A 19,112-nucleotide genomic window follows, 5' to 3' on the forward strand; every position below is an offset into this window, starting at 1 on the left:
TGGAGGAACATCTTTTGAGTCATTCACAGTCGAGAATGGCATCTGATTCGCCGCAACATTATTTCCTTCTTATTGCACACTGAAACACAATTCGAGGTTTATTTTTCCACTTTGATAGTCTTCATCTATTTGCTTGACTGATTGCATTTTTTCAATGGTTATTACAGATGTTATTCATCTGAACACATGAAGTTGCAGTTTTTTTCTGACAGGCTATCTTTTGCTCTGGCTATTTCATCACTCTGGATCAGGCACAAGTCTGCCTGAGAGAAAAAAGAAGATCATCACAGACTTATTAGAAGACCCACACTAGACAGTATTGAATGCAGAGGTGAGCCTAGCATAAAAATATATTAACACCGATCTACCAGGGTTATGAGAGGCATTGATATGGTGAAACTAAACCCACCCCAGTTTTATTAATTTAATTTTTCTGGCATACAAATTCTTGTATCTTATTTTTCACATATTACTCAATAGACATCATTGAGTTAGGTGTAACTCAATTTCAGCTCTAAGGGCAGCAACTAGAAATTATAAATATATGTTTTTTTCTAAACCAGCTGAATTATCTTATTAATGTACTTCTTAAGTTCCAAAATTTGTTGACAGGTTCAGAATATAGTTGGTAGTATCCCTTTAATTGATGTAAAGTTCCAAATACTGAGCAAACTCTAATTAGACCTATAGATATCACCTTCCTTGGTGGCAAATGCAATCTAAAATATATTTCTGCTACATCCAACTAATTAAAAGTACATGCACCTTAGGAATGTATACATTTTATTTTAAGTTTTTATTAAATATCTCTGGTATGGTATTTTGATCCCAAAAACAAATTACCTTTTATGGAGGTCAACAGCCTTACTTTACTTACCTGTGTGTTCAGATAAGTGTCAATTGTTTTTCTTTTCATTTAAATTTATGCAGGACATTTTCTATATGTATCCCATCATTTCTCAAAATCGTTTTTTCAACGTATCTCTTTTATTTATTTGGCTTTTTTTTAACAACTGATTTTATTGATTTTCCATAGTACCAGATGGGTGAAGCCCAGCAAGCAAAGTGCATTTGAAATACGTACTGCAAGATCTCTAGGTACTGTAAATTGCCCACCCCTAAGGTCTGCAGAACATCACACCAAAGAAAACTCCCCGCCCACTGCCACCCAAGCGCACACCACACATACTTTAGAAACATTATATGCACATATCGCAGAGATTCCTCTCTACCTCTTTGTAGCACCAACACTTTAAAATAGTAAATCATTCACCACCAGCCGTTGTATAGGGTCCCGGGTAGCTGGCTGCACCATTAAGGACGAATAAATACCCTGGTATTTGGCCCACCTAGCCCAGATCTTCCCATGCTTCTGCGGGCAACCCCTCGCCTGGAACACAGCAACCTCCGCCGACATGCAGCTATCCATGGCCTTTTTCCAGGGCGGGGACGTATCTTTCCAGTGTTGTGCTATGTCCCTCTTAGCCAGTGTGAGACCAAGAAACAGTAGGTGTCTTTTATACCTGTTCCCCCCCGATGTCCTCCGTGCTGTGTAAAAGCATCAGTCTGGGGTCCGTCGGAATGTCCCATGCCAGAACGCGCGCCATGCAAGACAGCATGCCAGACCAGAGGGGCTGCAATGTCCCGCAACTCCACACCGTGTGAAGGAATAACCCCTCATCTGTGCCACAACGGAAACAGATGGGAGACTGAATGGTCCCCATCTTCCAGAGGCGAAGACGTGTGTAATATATCCTATGGAGGTATTTAAATTGGATTAATCTGTATCTGGTGGCGACAGCAGCACCCCTGGGGCTAGCCAACGCCTCAGCCCAGTCATCGTACGTCAGGGCGGGAAGGTCCGCCTCCCACGCTGCCCGAGTGCGGTGAATAGTTGTCTTGGAGTGTGTAGTGAGAGTTTGATAAATTTACCGGATTTTGTGGGCCCCCAGATACCCCATCAACAGACGACCTTCTTCGGGTGAAACTCGAGTAATGACTCAAGATGCCGTATCAGTGGGGTCAATGCGTGACAGAGCTGCAGATAGCGATGAAACTGTGATTTGTGAAGGTCAAAATCTGCCTGCATTGTTTGAAAGGATTTAAGAGTGGTCACCTGCATAATGTCTCCAAGAGTGGATATCCCGATATCATCCCATCTGCGAAACCCCACCAATGCCATGACAGGCCGGAGGTGTGTTCCCTGCTAGAGAGGAGTGGCCCCAGTCAACGTACCCCACCAACCCATGGACCGAACCACTCGCCTCTAGGTCTAAATAACTATCCGGCAAGCCGAGGGAAGCACCTCCAGGGATGAGCAACTATATAGAAGATGAAGCAGCGGGGTACCCCCCATGGCAAGCTGCTCCACGGCGTAGGCCGGGTCTGTCTGGGAACCATACCACCATTCGTTGATCACGAAGAGGTGCGAAGCCCAATAGTACGTGGGGACGTCGGCTGCCGCTATACTACCGCAATACGTGGACTGAATGCATGTTGCGAGCACCACACGGATCACACCCCCTTGCCATGGGAACCTATTCAGTAGTGCATTTATTTGGAGAAACCACGACAAGGGGATAGGGTACGGATAATTCTGGAGCCTGTAGAGCAGGCATGGAAGAGACACCATTTTGAAGATTGTGGACCTGCCGTATAGCGATAGAGGTAATTGGGACCAGATTGTCGTTTCATCCCGACCGCGGGGCGCAGCGAAGCTATGTTGCATTTCAAGCGGCGTTGGGACACCGCATTATGTAAACCCAAAAGTACTTAAGGCCCGTGTCTGCAATGATCAGTTGCGAGGCCCAAGCCGGGCTTCTTTGCTCACCGTGGATGGGGAACAGGAAAGATTTGGACGGGTTGGTGCATAGTCCAGAAGTCTCCCCGAATATTCAAAGAATTTGGAGGACACGAGGCCCAGAACCCCAGGGGTCTGACATAAAAAACAGAGCATCATCGGCATAGAGCACGATCTTGTCCAAGTGCCCCGGCGACCAGTCCAGCCCCTGGAGAACCGGGTCCTGGCGCACCCACGCAGCCAATGGCTCGATTGCAAGGGCGAAAAGAAGAGGGGATAGGGGGCACCCCTGCCTCGTGCCCTGCAAATCGGGAAGAGGGCAGAGCGGCAACCAGCTGCACGAGGCAGTGAGATCCATATATAAGAGTTTCACATACACCCGGAACCTAGGTCCCAAGTTAACAGCCTCAAAAAGTTTAAAAAGGTAGGTGCAACTCAGCGAATCGAATGCCTTATCAATGTCTCCCAACATGACCGCCGCAGGGCAGCCCAGGTGAGGGGCCTCCGCGACAGCATTGTGGACCCGCCTGATATTGTGTCTGGTGGAGCGCTGTGGCATGAAGCCCGACTGAGCCGGATGGACCAGATCCTGAACTCAGGCATGGAGGCGGTCGGCCAGAACTTTCCCCAGGAGTTTAGGCTCAAAATTCAACAAGGAGATGGGGCGATACGAGCCCGGATCTTCTGGAGGGTGACCTGGTTTGAGAAATACCACAATTTCGGCGTGCTGCCAATCTGGGGGAAAAGTTCGCTGCTCCAAGGCTTCCTGAAGCGCCCCAAGCAGATGAGACCCCAAGGTCCCTATATGGGACCACAGAAAGTCACAAGGGAACCCGTTCGGACCCAGTGCACGGCCCATGCGAGTACCGGACAGTGCCGCCCGCAGTTCGTCTAAGGAGATGGGTTTATCAAGTTCCTCCTGTAACTCATCAGATAAACGACGAGGAGGGATATCAGAGAAGAAGTCATCAATAACGGACTCGGTGATTACCTCACGCTCCTCATACAGGGCAGCGTAGAAACTGGCAAAGGCCTGGACCACGGCTTCGGGGGAGGTGCACATAGCACCATCTGTCTGGGGACCTCAGAAGGGGAACCTGCTTCGGAGACATACGGGCCTGACAGAGCCTATGGAGCATCTGACTGGACTTGTCGCCCCATTGATAAATCCTGTATTGGGTTGCAAGCCATGCCTCCTTAGCGTTGTCAGTGTGTAACTGATGGAGCTGTAGCTGGACGTGTAGCAGATTCCGGCGGGAGCTGGAGTCAGAGCCCATCACCAATTGGGACTGCAACTGGTCCTGGCGATCCTCTAGTTCCCTCACTTGTGCCAAGCGCCACAGTTTTTACCCCGGAGCGATAACTTATGACAGCGCCTCTAATCATGGGCTTGAGAGCCTCCCAGAGGGTATCTTGGGACGGGGACATTCCGACATTGAAACTGAAATAATCGGTGATCACCCGATTTATCATTTCCTGATAATCGGTGTCCCGGAGAAGCCAAGGGGACATGCGCCACCGACATGGGGCCCAAAGAGTCAGCAGGCGCAGCTTGAATTGGACCGGCGAGTGATCGGAGAGACCCCGGGGCAAGATAGATGTGTGTGCCACTCTATGTATGTTGCTATGTGGGAGAAACAAATAATCCAAATGTGAGAGAGTGGGGTGAACTGATGATGTGTAGGTGAACCCAGCCTCCAAAGGGTGAAGTGCCCACCAAGTGTCTGTCCAGCCCAGTGTATGTGCTAGTATATTCAGTTTGGATCTGGGAGGAGGTACATCAGGCGGCTTTGAACGCCACCTGTCAAGCGGAACCATGACGTCATTCCAGTCACCACCCGATATTGTCAGACCGCCCGGGAGGTCCCCCCAAAGCTATGTAATTCTATCTATGAATGTCTGACCTAACGTTGGAGGGGCTTAGACACTCCCAAGCATAATCTGTTCACCAGCTTTGGCGCCAGAGATGAACGTGAAGCACCTGCCTGGGTCCAGCCATTGCCGCGTGATTTGAAGTGGCACTCGGTGGTGTATGAGTATCGTCGTGCCCCGTACACCCCTCGCAAAACCAGGGTGATACACCGTAGCGAACCCATACCGGGAGAGGCAGTGGGCTTTAGTGCCCATAAGATGAGTCTCCTGCAATAATAGGATGTCCGCCGAGTACCGCTTCGCTAAGTGAAGCACCGCTCCCCGCTTGATCTTGTTCAGCAGTCCCCGTACATTCCAAACAAGAATATTAAGTTCTTCCAATGGAGATTTGCTTGTGGCGTGAGCCATCCCTAGTCTTCAAAGTGTGCAATGACTGACGGCGTGGCAGTGACGTAGCATGGAATCGTGTGTGTGGTGTGCAGAACATATAGCACGAATCAAAAGGGAATGGATCACTTGTAACTGAAGAATGGGTTCTGTGACCGTTAATTTAACCGTCAATACCTAAATAGGTATTATGAGAACCCTCAATCACGTATCTTAGGTGGTATAGCGGTTTATCTTGATTCTCCGCTTTATTTATACGTGTCAGCATTATCATTGGGTCTCTTGTGTACAATGCTTCCTCCACCTGGAGGGAACCACTAATTTTTCAGTAGTGATCAGAGATATTTGTGCAAAAAAGTGATATAGTGACGTTAAAAGTGTCTTACTCACACTGCCCTCAAAAAAAGATATTTATTCTGGCCGGTGTGTGAGGAGACTTTTAAAAAAAAAAAAGTACCAGTGCAATAGGTCAATTAATGTAACCAAAGCACTTATTAGTGTCCAGATCAAAAAAAGGTCGACATGTTTCTGCCCTTCAAGTGCCCCAGAAGGGGGTCTTTGGGCGTTCTTCAGGACCTAGTGATTGTGAGAACCGGTAATGCCCAGTTCTAAAAAAGGGGGTTTATGATTGTCTTCATAAACACGAGGTCTAACAGTACCTCAAGGTTAGTGTTACCTTAACGCAGGTCCGTATTACGGCTGCCGCGTTGCCACCGTAAGTGCGTAGCCTCCTCTGCGGGCTAAGCACGACTTGTGCTGACGCTGGCTTGCAGGGCTCGTACCATATAGCAAACAACATGAAACCCAACATGTCCCTCCTGACTCCCCCACCCCCATACTTCCAAAAACAAGGAGTATCTGTCGCGGTGGAATCCTGTCCCAGGCCCCAAACATGATGACCCAAGCAGTTCCCCCAATGGATCCCCTCCACCCAACTTCACCCAACATTACCCAAAACGTCCAGGGCACACAGCGTCCGACACCTCTGAGAGCAGGTGAAGAAGACCCCAGCACGTCAGAATCCAATACGACCCATCAGGGAACTACAGCTTGGACAGTGTCCAGCCATGGAAGAAAAACATGATAAGTCCTCCAACCGGGGCGACCTCAGTTTGGCAGTGCCCGATGGACCCTGGCAGTGGCGGACGGTGACATTTGAAAGTGGTGGGGCGTAAAATGTTTGGCATACTTCAGCATAGCGTGCGAGCGTAGCGAGCGCGCCCAAACAACCTAAGGGGGGTTTGGGGGGGTTCTCCCCCCGAGAAAATTTTGAAAAAAGAGTGGAAAAATGGTGCATTTTCAAGCAAAGTTGAGAAAGCAGAAAGGTTAATAAAGCAATGAAGAAAGTGCAGTTATTACAGTAATAAAGAGATCATGTCATAAAACATAGGTACCTCACAGGTGTTTTTTATTTAACAAACAACTAAACAGGTGGTCGGAAACTAGCAGCATTGAACATACATATGTTTACTTTTTGTATCTAAACTCAGCACGTCTGTCTTTAAGAGCAGCAAACTTTTCAATTACTTGAACCATAGGCTTGAAATTAAATTGTTGAGAAATTCCCTCCGTTCCATTGTATTTCCATTTTCTTGTCTCCCCTCCTTCTCTATTTATTTTATTCCTTGCCCCTTTCCTTCCTCACTGTGAGGAAGGAAAGGGGCAAGGAATAAAATAAATAGACCACTCGTTCACACTTCCTCTCATCTCTGCATTTACATTACATGTATAGCAACATTTCCCTTTCTTCGCCTCTCTTCTCTCTTCCTCTCGCGTGCTCCTCATTCTACTCCCTCGTAATTGCTTTCTTCCTTCCTCTTCCTCTTCATCTTATTGACCTTGTCCTACCCCATCTCACCCCTCTCTGTCTTGTAGTCTCTCACCTTTGCACTTCATACGCTCTTTTCTCTCCCCTGTCTCTTCTTTTGCCCCCCCCCTTCACCATTCCTTTCTACATCCTTTTTTATCTCTACTGTGAAATCATGAAATGTGCTGCAACGCACCCCCCTTACATGCCAGAAACTAAGGATTTCCATCACACATGCATTGTGTGACACACATAGCCAAACGCAAGAGGCAATTCATATTTAAAATAATAACAATAACATGTAGGATGCTGTTATTTTAATTACTCTTTGAACGCGGCTAAGCGAAGGAAAGTTCATATATATTTGCCGTTTTTAAAGTCGTCTCAGTAGCTCGTGGCTTGGCCTCGCCTGTGTGCGAACCGCGGCCTTGTGCACATCATGTTCTGATTGGAAGCTGAGCTGTGGGCAGCATACGTCAAACAGACCACGAGGCCGCAGTGAGCATGTACGTCCACATCACGAGAAATAAAATACCCCTCTCGGGGCACCAGCACTAGACGAACCGGGACCAGACTATTTTAAGGGGGGAGGGACCCACTCCCTCGTGGCAATTAAAAAAAACTGATTAAAAGTGATACGTTTACGAAACATAAACACGAGGAGGCAAATTCGCCAACTAAAAAAGACCCTTCTGACTTATTTATGGCTGCTTGGCACAAGAGCTGTCAAGTTTCCGGCAAAGTACATGCATTTCTTAACGGGCGAGTTTCCATGATTTTCAAATACGGCTAATGCATTTATCGCCTGTGGCATCTATATATTTTTTAAGATCACTGCATACACCTCCCCTGCCAATTTCTTTCCATTTGTAATACTATAGAATCATGACAAGTTGCAACCCGTGATTATAGGGGCTCCCTCGGAAATGCCAAGATTGGTTTCAGCACTGATGTGTCTCAGACTGAGACACACATACTCAGTCGCTCCCAGCCCCCCCGACCCAGAGGAAGGAAAAACTGGTTGACAAATAAATACCCTTTTCAGCGCCATGGAGCTTTGGCACACTCCCGCGCGCTCCATACATTAACTTTTCAATATGAGGAAGAAAAAACCTGCACACAAAAATATGAATTTAGCGGGGCATTTGGATGCAATTTGACCGCTGTCCAGCGCTGACCATGAGTGAAGTGAGGAAACATCTGGGTTCAGACAGCCATTTTCAAAAATTTCATTTACAATCCTTGTTTTTCAATTAATAAGAAGGCACACAATTCCCACATGAATGCCTTCGTGTAAAAGATGTTACTGCGCAATATAGTAACTGCGCAAAGCGGCAAAGGTGCTCGGGGCTGTCCGCAACTCCGCACAACAAGGCGTGACGTGAATAGTGCTGGCCTCATGGCCTGGTGGTAAGTGCAAGTGAGGAGGGGTTCTTATGTAAAGGGTCAGGTCAGGGACTGGGCCTCAGTCGAAAGGGCTACACGAACAACACATTACATAAAAAATACAAAAACTTAAGCCTCCACAATCATAGTCGTCGTGATACATACTAGAGTCAAAAACTGACTGACTCGCTGCTGGTTCCGTCACTGACTGTGTGTGTCTCGTCTCTGCTCGTCATCTGACTCTGTCTGTCTCTGATGGTGACCGTGACTCTCAGTCCTCGCCTCGCACCTCGTGGTCGTGTCGTCTCCGTCTCGTGTGGCAGGCAACAACAGGCACTGGCGCGGTGACGTGGTGCGCCGAACAGCGTAGAGACTGGAATGGCCAATCACTACTGCATGGCTTCACATTGCCGCAGTGTGATTGGCCATACCATACGCACGGCGCACCATGACTCACTCCAACTGCTGCAGGACCGCGGTGAATAAACTCAGCCAATCCTGGCGCTGTATTACCAGCGCCACTGTGCCAGCAGCGCCAGGATTGGCTTAAGAGCAGGGTTAGTCCCTGCCCATAATGAGACCCGGGGGCCTGCGTTAGGAGAAGCACCCTCGGGTCCCAGTCACGTCGTGTAGTAGTCAAAAGTTTCAAGTGCCACACACACACATCTGCGCATGTTCGGGCCAGGATCCCAGAATAGAGCCCAAAACATGACATGGGCATTGCCCACCACTGTACTGTCTGCTGGACTGCTGCGCACCGCTATCCACGTGACGTCAGCAGCAGCCCAGCCCCGCCCCCACACCGACCCAGGCACAGACTGCGACGATGCTCGGCTGCGAATTTTTTTTATTCAACCACAGTGACAGAAGCTGCTGTGGCGGTGCATCCATTGGGGCGTGGGGCTGTTCCAGCTTAGTGGGGCAACGCCCCCAATGGATGCACCGCCACTGGACCCTGGGCCTGCCAATTAGAGTGGGATCTTTGGTGCCTCGCAGTAGTGTCTTTGTCCTGCCGTCTGCTCCGATGTGAGCCTTGCGAAGAGTCCGAATCCAGCGGGGGCGGCGAGTGCAGCTTAAGATTGCGTTTCTCATCTGTCCACACAAAGACCTCCTCTGGAGAGTCAGAGAAGAGAGGCTTGGCATAATATATATCACTTTCATCCTGGCGGGAAACAGCAGTGCATAGGATAAGTTCAGCTCCCGGAGCCAGCGCTTGGCCACCACAAATGACTGACGTTGCTGCTGCACCAGCCTGGAATAATCAGGAAAGACCATAATGAGATGAAAATCAATAAAAAAAAATTCTTTATGGAGTCGGGCAAAGCGGAGCATTGCATCACGGTCAGCTTAGTTGAGAAGCCGGGCGATCATCAGCCTCGGGTGCTCCCTGGGTGGCAACCTCTTGGTCAGAGTGCGGTGGGCCCTCTCGATCACGAAACACGGAGATATGGCCGCAGAGCCCTAAGCCAGCCAGAGAGGAAATCGTCCATCGACGCACCCTCGCAGCCCTCCGGGAAGCCCACCAAGCAGATATTGCTGCAGCGAGCCCTGCCTTCTGCATCTTCGTCTTGCGACACCAGCTCCCGTGAGACTATGGTGAGTTTGTCCACTTTCTTCTGGAGGGTGGACACAGTGTCCTCCACTGTGGAGACCCTGGTCTCAGCCTCAGTGATTTGGTCGACCGCCTTCCGAAGATCTTGTCGGAGAAATGAGACCTCGGAACCAACGGCCCCTATCTGGGCCTTGAGTGCAGTCCGTGACTGATTGATTGCCAAGAACAACGTTGCCGTGTCGGAGGACAGGCCCTCTGCAACCTCCTTCCCTGCGAGGGCAGTGGTGTAATGATCCATAGTGTTCAGTTTAGGAGCCGCGGCGCCGTGTTTGTCTTTGCCAATGGCAACCAGAACAAGGGGGCTGGCACCTGATCGACAACTGCAGAGTGGAAGAATAGCAGGGAAGGCCTCACACAGGGGAATGGCGGGTGTCAATAGGTAGCGGGGAGCCTCTCAGCACCAGGTACGCGCTCCGGGGGTATCCCCGGCTAATCCAGCGCCTCACCCTAGTCCGCCCACAGCAGGTGCATGGGAAACGATCTCGGGGTCCAGGCAGTCTGAGGGGGGACCGGCCACCAGAGCAGCACAGAAACCACAAAAGGTTCCTTGACCGGATATGGCGGGGGTCCCCAGGTGACTCAATAGGGCTTCCACAAACCTGCGGCCACCCCAGCGCAAGCCTGCCCGTCTCCTCCAATGCCCCCAGTGTGTCTAGGATATGCGGGCATCCACGGAGTCCAGGGTCCATTTATTTGGCTTTTAAGCAATTATGTATATCAAAAATGAGATGTTAATATGAAACTATATTAGTTTTCAATAGATATGTTTTAATCATATTTTGCCATGTGCTTCCTTATACTTTGGTCTTTTCAATCGCCAACAAAAAAAATGGATTGCAATGTTTGAATGTATTCTCATTATAAGATTAACATTAGGTATTTCACCAAATGGGAATGTGGCTACAAATAAAAATGAAATTTATAATTTTCTAGTGGAATGACTTGTGAGTGTTGCGTGCACTACTCCCCATCATCTCAAAGAGTAGCTTATAAAAGAAAAAGCTGTACAGACAGTAGCAGCCATTACTAAGCATGGGTGGTGGGGAGGAGGGGAGTGGAAGGGTGAATGAAAAAAATAAAATAAACTCCCTTACATGAATGCCGCCAGGTGCTGCCTACTCTGCTCCATAGCCTCCGCGCCGCAACAGGAAGCTCCCAGCCTCCCAGAAGCCCCTGTCCAATCACAACGCTGCCTTAAGCAGCTTTGTGATTGGTCTGAGCACCATGGTTTGGTGCCCAGACAAGGGCTTGGAGAATCTGCATGTTCCTCACCAGGCTGTGTAATGCAGCCTGGTGGGGAAGATGCGAAGTACGCATTACTGTTTGACCAGCCTCTTGGGACAGTCAAACTGTCACCCGCACCTTAGGGTGTGCTTTACACTCGTCCCCTGCCCCCTGCACTGACCAGACCGGCCCACTCGCACCCGAGCAGGAAGGAAAATGAAAACTATAATAATGTTCGTTATTATTGTTTTCTTTTTTCTTTTTACACTGATCGCAGAGCAGTGGGGCAACGTTCCTCTGCCTTATGTGGAGGAGCTGCCACTGTGTAGAGAGTACTTAATATGGCAGAACCTCAATAACAATTTGTTAATTTACATTAGAAGCACTTCTAAACCAAAGCTGCTACAGAGATTTCCCTTACAATGAAAATACATTTCATTAACCCTCTGCTCAACTAAACTACCTCTAAACAAGCTCTGCAGTGATGTTGGAAAAGTATTTCTTTGTATAATTGATTAATCGGTTGTAGGCCATCTAAAATGGTATTTCTTTGTTCATGTTTTCTCTGTGATGTTGTAAGCTTCTAGTGTGACAAAATTAATGTTTTTTATTGGTCTTCTATTTCACAACAAATCAGAGATAAAGCTGTACAAAATCCTAAAAATATTAAGGGTCCTGTTACATCCACTTCCGAAATCCAAAGTCTGTCATTAAAATGTTGCAGGGGCGCGGCACTGGCGGTCCTCTGACCGCCCTATTAGGACCAGGGTGGTTGGGCTGCCCTGGGACCACGACAATCATCAGGGATCATAGATCCCTGGCGGTGGCGTGGCAGTCTTGAGGCTGCAATATGCTTGGCAAGGCTGCAATATTCTTGGCAGGTCTGCTGCAGCCTCACCAAGCATATTATGAGTTTCCTCACACTTTATATGGCGATGCAACCACCCTGAAAAGTGTGGTGGTGAGGAAACAAAGGGGGTCCTACAGGGCCCCCTAGTGCCTCCTGCCATGTGGATGCACACAGGGAGGCACCACATGTGCCCCCATGTGTGCATGCACATTAGCACATGCATGGCATGGCCTGCAGCAGTCCATGACGTGCAAGTATTGCCTTGGACATTCCCAGTGTGGTGCCTATTGCATTGGCACCCCCCTGGGAACATCAAAGACCCACCTGGGAAAAACTCCTGATCGGATGGGCCGTTCCCACACCGCCAAACTTACAATATGTCCCTAACTATTTATGCTTTCAAGTTTATTTTTTTTAAATAAACAAGTGGTTAAATGACTCTAACGTTTGCGGGTACCTTGTGGTCTTTGAGGCCCTCTCGCCAGCCCCATTCACTACCCAACGAGCAGAAGCACAATGGCTCTGTACATAATTGGGGTTTGAAGCTTGAGAGTGGAATACACACAAATACCCTGGCTTCATAGGTGGACTCGGATGCCAGTAGCGGCCTACGTTGGTATCTACCTAGTAGAATGTATGGCTGGTATTTAATTTTGATTTATAAATTGCAGAGTAACAAACGTTTCTCTGATCCCGATGAATGCCCGCAAATTTTACAGAGTCATTTATTGACACTTTATATTCCCTTTGTACTCTGCCCCTCACTCAAGAACATCAATTTGCTCATCAAAACACCTCACTCCTCCCAAGTTGTAGCCCACACAAGGTACCTTGTGGTCCTTGTTTGATGAGGGAACCCAATGATAAAGCATGTCACCTTTTGGTGAGTGAGGGTTCTCGCCCTAACAGCGAAGTGCTCCTATTCTTGTCTCTGTTGTATCAATCATCATACCAGATGTACAATAGTGTGTGAGTTTGTAGAAATCCTGGAGTAGTACGTTATTGGTAGGGTAGATGCTCCCCTTGAGACCCTTTGTGTGGTATTAATTTAGGATAAAATTAATCCAAGGCACATTGGAGAGGACATCCAGGGCAACAACAGCCTTAAAATATGTGTAAGTCAAAAATGTACAAGTGTGTGAGCATTTACAAATATTTTCCCATCTGGTCCAAACTGGAAGGGCATGGTGAGCAACACAACTATGGATTTTGGGGCCAGATCTCTATACTGGGGGTGAATTTCAGCATTCCATCCACCAGGTTTTTTTGTTGCTATAGTCACCTCAAGTGGAAAGGGGTCCCATTCCCACTATGACATTGGATTCAAACTAGCCTGGCTGATGAGAAGTGATACCCCAAAACCAGTCCCAGAATGCTTGTTTCAGGTCCAGGGAGGACCTTGCCTGGCAGTTTGGGGTGGACTGCTCCCAATGGGGAGCAGGGTCAAGACTGATTTACATATGGCTGGGTCCAAATGGGAATGGCCTGGTTAACAAAGAAAAGTTGGATCAAGAACCAGATCTCTGTACTATTGGGTGAATGTTTGACAATTTCAGTTTTCAGTCCATCATCTTTTTTTGTTGCTATGATCAAAAACTCATCCCATCAGAGTCCATCCAAGCTCATTCAGGTCCAGGCAGATCCAGTTCCAGCAGGTCAGCTGGGCAGTTGCAGAAACGTCTCTGGAACATGTTACGTCCCTGTAGCTCAAACAGGAGCTCAGCCAAAAGACCCTTGGAATCACTTGTGTTAGCGTGGGATGAATGCAAGCAGGTCCAGTTTTTCTTTCTCAGACAGCAAGGCAGTCCTCTGGCAGCAGGGCAGTCCTTTTACTGTAATGTTCACAGGTCCAGGAGTGTTCTTAAAAGTGCGTCTAGAGGTCCAATATTTATACCTGGCAACAGATTTTGTGTGAGGAGACTGCCACTCCTACCGCCACATATGGTTCTCGAAAATTATTTTCCTTCCCCTGACAGGGCTCCAAACTGTCTGGGACTGACAAAAGGCAGTCAGGCCTGGTGTCAGATTCCTCTGTATGTGTATAGGAAGCAAGGTCCTTTGAAGTGTTGGTAGGGCAGGGTACAGCCCTCCTAGTCACCCTATCCCAACAGCAGAGCCTTTCACAATCATGTTACCCAGGACAGTGGCAGAAGGCACAAATGATTAGGACAAGAACATGCCAACTTTCTAAAAGTGGTATTTTCAGAATTCTAACTTAAATTCGAACATTACCAATGAAGAGGCTTTAAAATTCCAATTAATTTGAGTGTAAACAGTATACTTCTATCTGCTCCCAAACTAAGGTTAGTACTTATTAAATATGATAGGGTAACCCAATGTTTGTCAATGGAAGAGATAGGCCTTATAACAGTGAAAACGACTTTAGGGGTTTTCACTACTAGGACATATAAACATTTAATAGACATGTCCTACTTTTTAAAAACAATGCACCCTGCCTTATGGGCCTTTAGAGCATATCATAATGGTGACTTATAAGTATTGAAAAGGAAGGTTTAGGCTTGTCAAAAGATTTCTTTTTCAAGTTTGAAATGGCAGACAGAAACTGCACCACAGGCTGCCGTGGTAGGTCTGAGACATGTTTTAAAAGGTTTATTCACTGGGTGACACTATAAGTGCTGCAGCCCTCTGGTAGCATGTAATTTACAGGCCCTGGGTACTTGTAGTACCATTTACTAGGGATTTACAAGTATATTAAATGTATCAGTCAGGTAGATTTCAATTATACCATGTATTAGGGAGAGAACACAACTACTTTACCATTGGTTAGCAGCAAGTCCTACTGCCAACAAAAACTGATGCAGCAACAGAAGGAAAAAATCTGGGGGAGACCCTGCAAACAGGGCCAGATTTAACAGTGATAATTATTTTTAATTGATAGGTTTCCTTAAAATATCACTGCCTCTATGGAATATGATAGTATACATTGTATGTTACTTATAGAGGGTCGTTGATCTTGAATTATATAGGCTCTGGTATGAATAAGGGTAGGGATGCAAACCTGAATTGTATTACTGAATGCTGGTATGTGCTCAGAATCAGACTTTAGCGAAGTAATGTAGTCATATTATTAATTTACGAAGCATTACTTATTAGAATTAAAATTAATGGTTTTATGTCATGTGATTGACCTGCCAACTCTGCCTCTTTTCCCTCTACAAATAAAAGATCTATGAGGAATGCATATATGGAAACGGTTTCCCAAACAAAGTGGATACTCCCACAGTTATTATATACATCAGTAGTAAAAGAAAGATGTTGAATCAGACAAAAAAATATTGTGCTGCTTTTTTACAGTCCCTGAAAAAACAAAATTGAAATAGATAAATATATTTGTGGGGTTTGGCTTACACAGTATACAAAGTATCACTTTCAAGGCCCTCATTACATGTGATCCATGACATTCTGGTATGTGCAATAACTCAAGTTACCATCCAAACTGGAATTTCGAACTTTGTGACTAAATCATTCTCTTTCAATTTTCCCTTTGAAAATAATTCGTAAGTCTGACCTGCTTAAATCAGTGCTTAATTTGAGCCAGTGGTGTCCAATGCTCGGCAACTACACTTAATTGTTAAAACTGCCACTGATGACAGTTTGCCACATGGTGGTGCTACCTGTCTAATTTAGAGATGAGCACAACAACACCTGCTTATTGTTTCGATATACATTAAAATTACTAATACCTGCCACCCAACGCATTCTAATAGCTTTGGGGACCTGGATTAGTCTGAATAGTCTCACCTGTGGGCATGCAATAGTAGTTATGTTGGCAGTGTCATTGGCACCACTTGGAGGGGCAAAGGGTGGTGCAAGCTGTAGTTATTTATTTTTCTTTTTTTACAAATCAAGCAGTGGCTGAAATTACTGAGGGGCAGAATTTGCTGAGGGCAATATACCACGACAATAAGGGGATAGGTGGGATTTGGTATGCTAACCATCAAAATCGTCATTCTCTGCCTGATTTTACAGGGGATCCTCCTAATAGGCGATGGTTATTGTAGCTTTAAAATCCTTAACACAGAGAATCAGATTATAACAAATGTGGCCTGACCACTCCAAGGGCCTTAGTGTTAAGCCGGGGGGCTCATTATTGTGGTCTGTGGTGCAGTTCAGAGCGATGATACAATGGAAATGGTATTATTGCTATACAGTATATTACAGAAACACTATACATTTATTTGCTGTTGATGCCATTGCAACTTAATTTTAGGTGAGATTTTTCTTTTGCTGGGAGATGCTGTGAACGTTTGCAGAAAAATTCATTTGACTTGAAAGTCCTGCTGTTTTTCAGTCACAGTCAGTTGAATGTGTTATCAGTATTAAAATACACAAAACATACAAACACCTATTTTACAGTGCTACTTCGGTGCATTGCAGCTAGGTTTGTACTATATAAATTACATACACAAAAAATCTTAAAAGCAAATAAAGTTTGTTTCCATAGATAATTTCACGTGCAACGCAACGCATGCTGTAAGACAAAAAAATAATGCATACTATAATAACATTTGTCCGTAGGCATTAAGCCAAGTTTTATTGCAATTGAATATGCCTAAGATAAATTGGAACGTATGTCAAAGAATTCTAACGGACAGTAGTGGCTGCTACTTAACAGCGGGGGCAGCTCAAGAGGCGGGTTGCAGAGGAGGGCAGGGAGGATAGGGAAAAGACTAGTGGAGGGAATGAAAATAAAAAATTAAAACACTTACCTGTGTGCCGTCGCTCCTTCACGGTCCTCTTCCAGGACTCGAGGGCAGGAAGTAGGAACAGGAAACAGCCAGGCACCCACCCCTACCCAATCACAACGCTGCTTGTAGCAGAATCGTGATTGGTCTGAATGACGTGGTTCGGCACTCAGAGTGGAAGTGAGAGCCGGGGCATGTTCTCCACACAGGCTGTAATGCAGCCTGGGTGGAGAACATGCAAAGTGTGCAAGACTGTTTGACTGGCCCGAGACGGCCGGCCAAACATTCATGTGCACTTAGGAGACTGCCATCACTCATTCCCCTGTTCCTCTGACACAGGCCAGCCCTACATCTAACCAGCTGAGCAATTACGAAAATAAAATAATAACAATGTGGTATTATAATTTTATTTTTCCTTTTTCACCTGCTCACAGAGCAGTGGGGCGACGCTCCCCCGCCTTAGCGAAGGAGCTGCTCCCGCTACCGAGATTCAGTTATTGACAATTTAATTATTGCACTACTTAATATTGAGGTCAGCAAACAGATGCACGACAATTCGCATCAGCCCTATCACTGTCATGTGTTCCCTGGTTCAGCTATGATGAAGTAGGAACAGAAACTGGAGGTGAAGAGGGGTCGTACAGCAACTAACTCTCTTTGGTGAAATGTGGTTTCCACCCCTTTCCCTTTTCCCTTGCCCCAGACCATCAGCAGCATACACGAAGCTTGAAGGTCTGACAATCACACAAGGGGTCTTCCCTGTAATGGTATTGAAGATGAAAGGCTGTGTGATGTCCCCATCCACTCTGAATTTGGGTGGATTCACGTCTATGCACAAACACTTTACTAAAGAAACAGGTTCGTGTTCATCTTTAACAATATTTTTTCTTACAGACTAGGTCAGGGCCTATTAAAATAACATGATTGTCTTCGAGGAGGTGCAGCAGAGAACACATTTCCATTTAAATCGTAATTAGGAGACCACTTGTCATGTACTTACATTTTTAAAGTTTACCTAGATGTAATAAATATACCTAACCAAGTTATTCAAATGCTTAAGTGACAATTTACTTTTCAAGATGTCTGAGCCTTGGCTCAATATATGTTAGAATAGTATTTTTCATTCTATTTTCTCTGTCAAAAATTAAGAAACTGATTGCGCGTTTTTTAGTAATCTGGAATGACTTAATTCTGCTTTCTCCTTTTCTGAAAGTAAGTGCATTTTATTCCAATTGATTAGACCGGCATTGAGTTCCCATTGCAGAACAATGCTTCCAGCATCACGTTTCTATCACGTCTTGTCTCGTATTTATTGAGCTTCACAATACAATCGCCTACAGCTCGGATAGACTGCCTGGGCACTGTGAGCTGAAACCACGGGTGCGATGCTAGAACCACCATCAGACAATGATTTGAGCCATTTCATTGGTCTCGGACATCTGTTCGCCTGAACATGTGCTCGCCAAGTTAGTTAACCAACTTAGTCAGTTGTGTGCAATGTTTGTCCAGGAGGTCCTGATTCAAAATGGATTCTAAAATTAGCCACATGTGATGAGGTTGCAAGGAATTAATCTAAATGGGCATAATTTACATAATACAGAATGTCAGCAGTGGACTTGCGCCCCCTGGACAGACCTTATACGACCCTCTCTGATCAAACGCTAAGATATGGTATTACGGCTCCAGTCTCTGGTGTCATATATAGACAACAGTCCCCATCAAAACATTATGAATTTGAATTACTTTATTTTGTAGTTAACACACTCTCGTATTTCAATGACCTGTACAGACATGCTGGTTATATTTATAAACAATTTGTGACTGACAATTAGTAGAAAAACTGCACCATTTTGGAAGAAAATACTGTAGCTTTAATTAATTATGCTATCTAAACTTTGTTAGCACTTTTGTCCATATAACTGTCAAACTTTTTATAGTCTAACAACCTGCATCTAGAATTCTATCTACTACTTAAACCAGAAACTCCACTTATAGACATAACAAGGAACCACAGCCTAACTACATTGATTGTGACCATGGCCGACTATTAACTGGATCCCACTGGATCTTTTGCCACGCTTGATAATATTGACCAAAATCTGTTTCACAGAGACGCCTCCAAATCCTAGTTTGCTTTCGTCAGGAGCAATCACACCGACCTTATCACACTAGGCTCCAGTCTATCTTATATCACTGATTGATGTTCACATGGTCCCACTTCCCCAGCCCTTGGCAGCCCGTCAGCTAAGCCAACAGATGTATGTGGACAACACAGTCCTGCCAAGTGCCACGCATCAGGCACTAAACTAACGCATTTCCGTGTCGTACTCTGTTGGACTGGGTCACTCACGTGACATCAGAGAGAGGCCCACTGATTAAGCTGCATAGATGGCTGCATGTTACCTGGATACCACTAACATATCATTGTTATCAGGTGCGATGGTGCAGCCGGCTCAATTAATATGAAC

General features: G+C 46.2%; 1 protein-coding gene across 1 annotated transcript in view; it reads right to left on the reverse strand.

Annotated features, from left to right (window-relative positions):
- TRHDE (thyrotropin releasing hormone degrading enzyme) overlaps positions 1-19,112 on the reverse strand; it is a 1,875,424-nt gene that overhangs the window by 587,180 nt on the left and 1,269,132 nt on the right. The gene's annotated exons all lie outside the window — the stretch shown is intronic.

This window comes from Triturus cristatus, chromosome 4_1 (genome assembly GCF_964204655.1).
Source record: "Triturus cristatus chromosome 4_1, aTriCri1.1, whole genome shotgun sequence".
Taxonomy (NCBI): domain Eukaryota; kingdom Metazoa; phylum Chordata; class Amphibia; order Caudata; family Salamandridae; genus Triturus; species Triturus cristatus.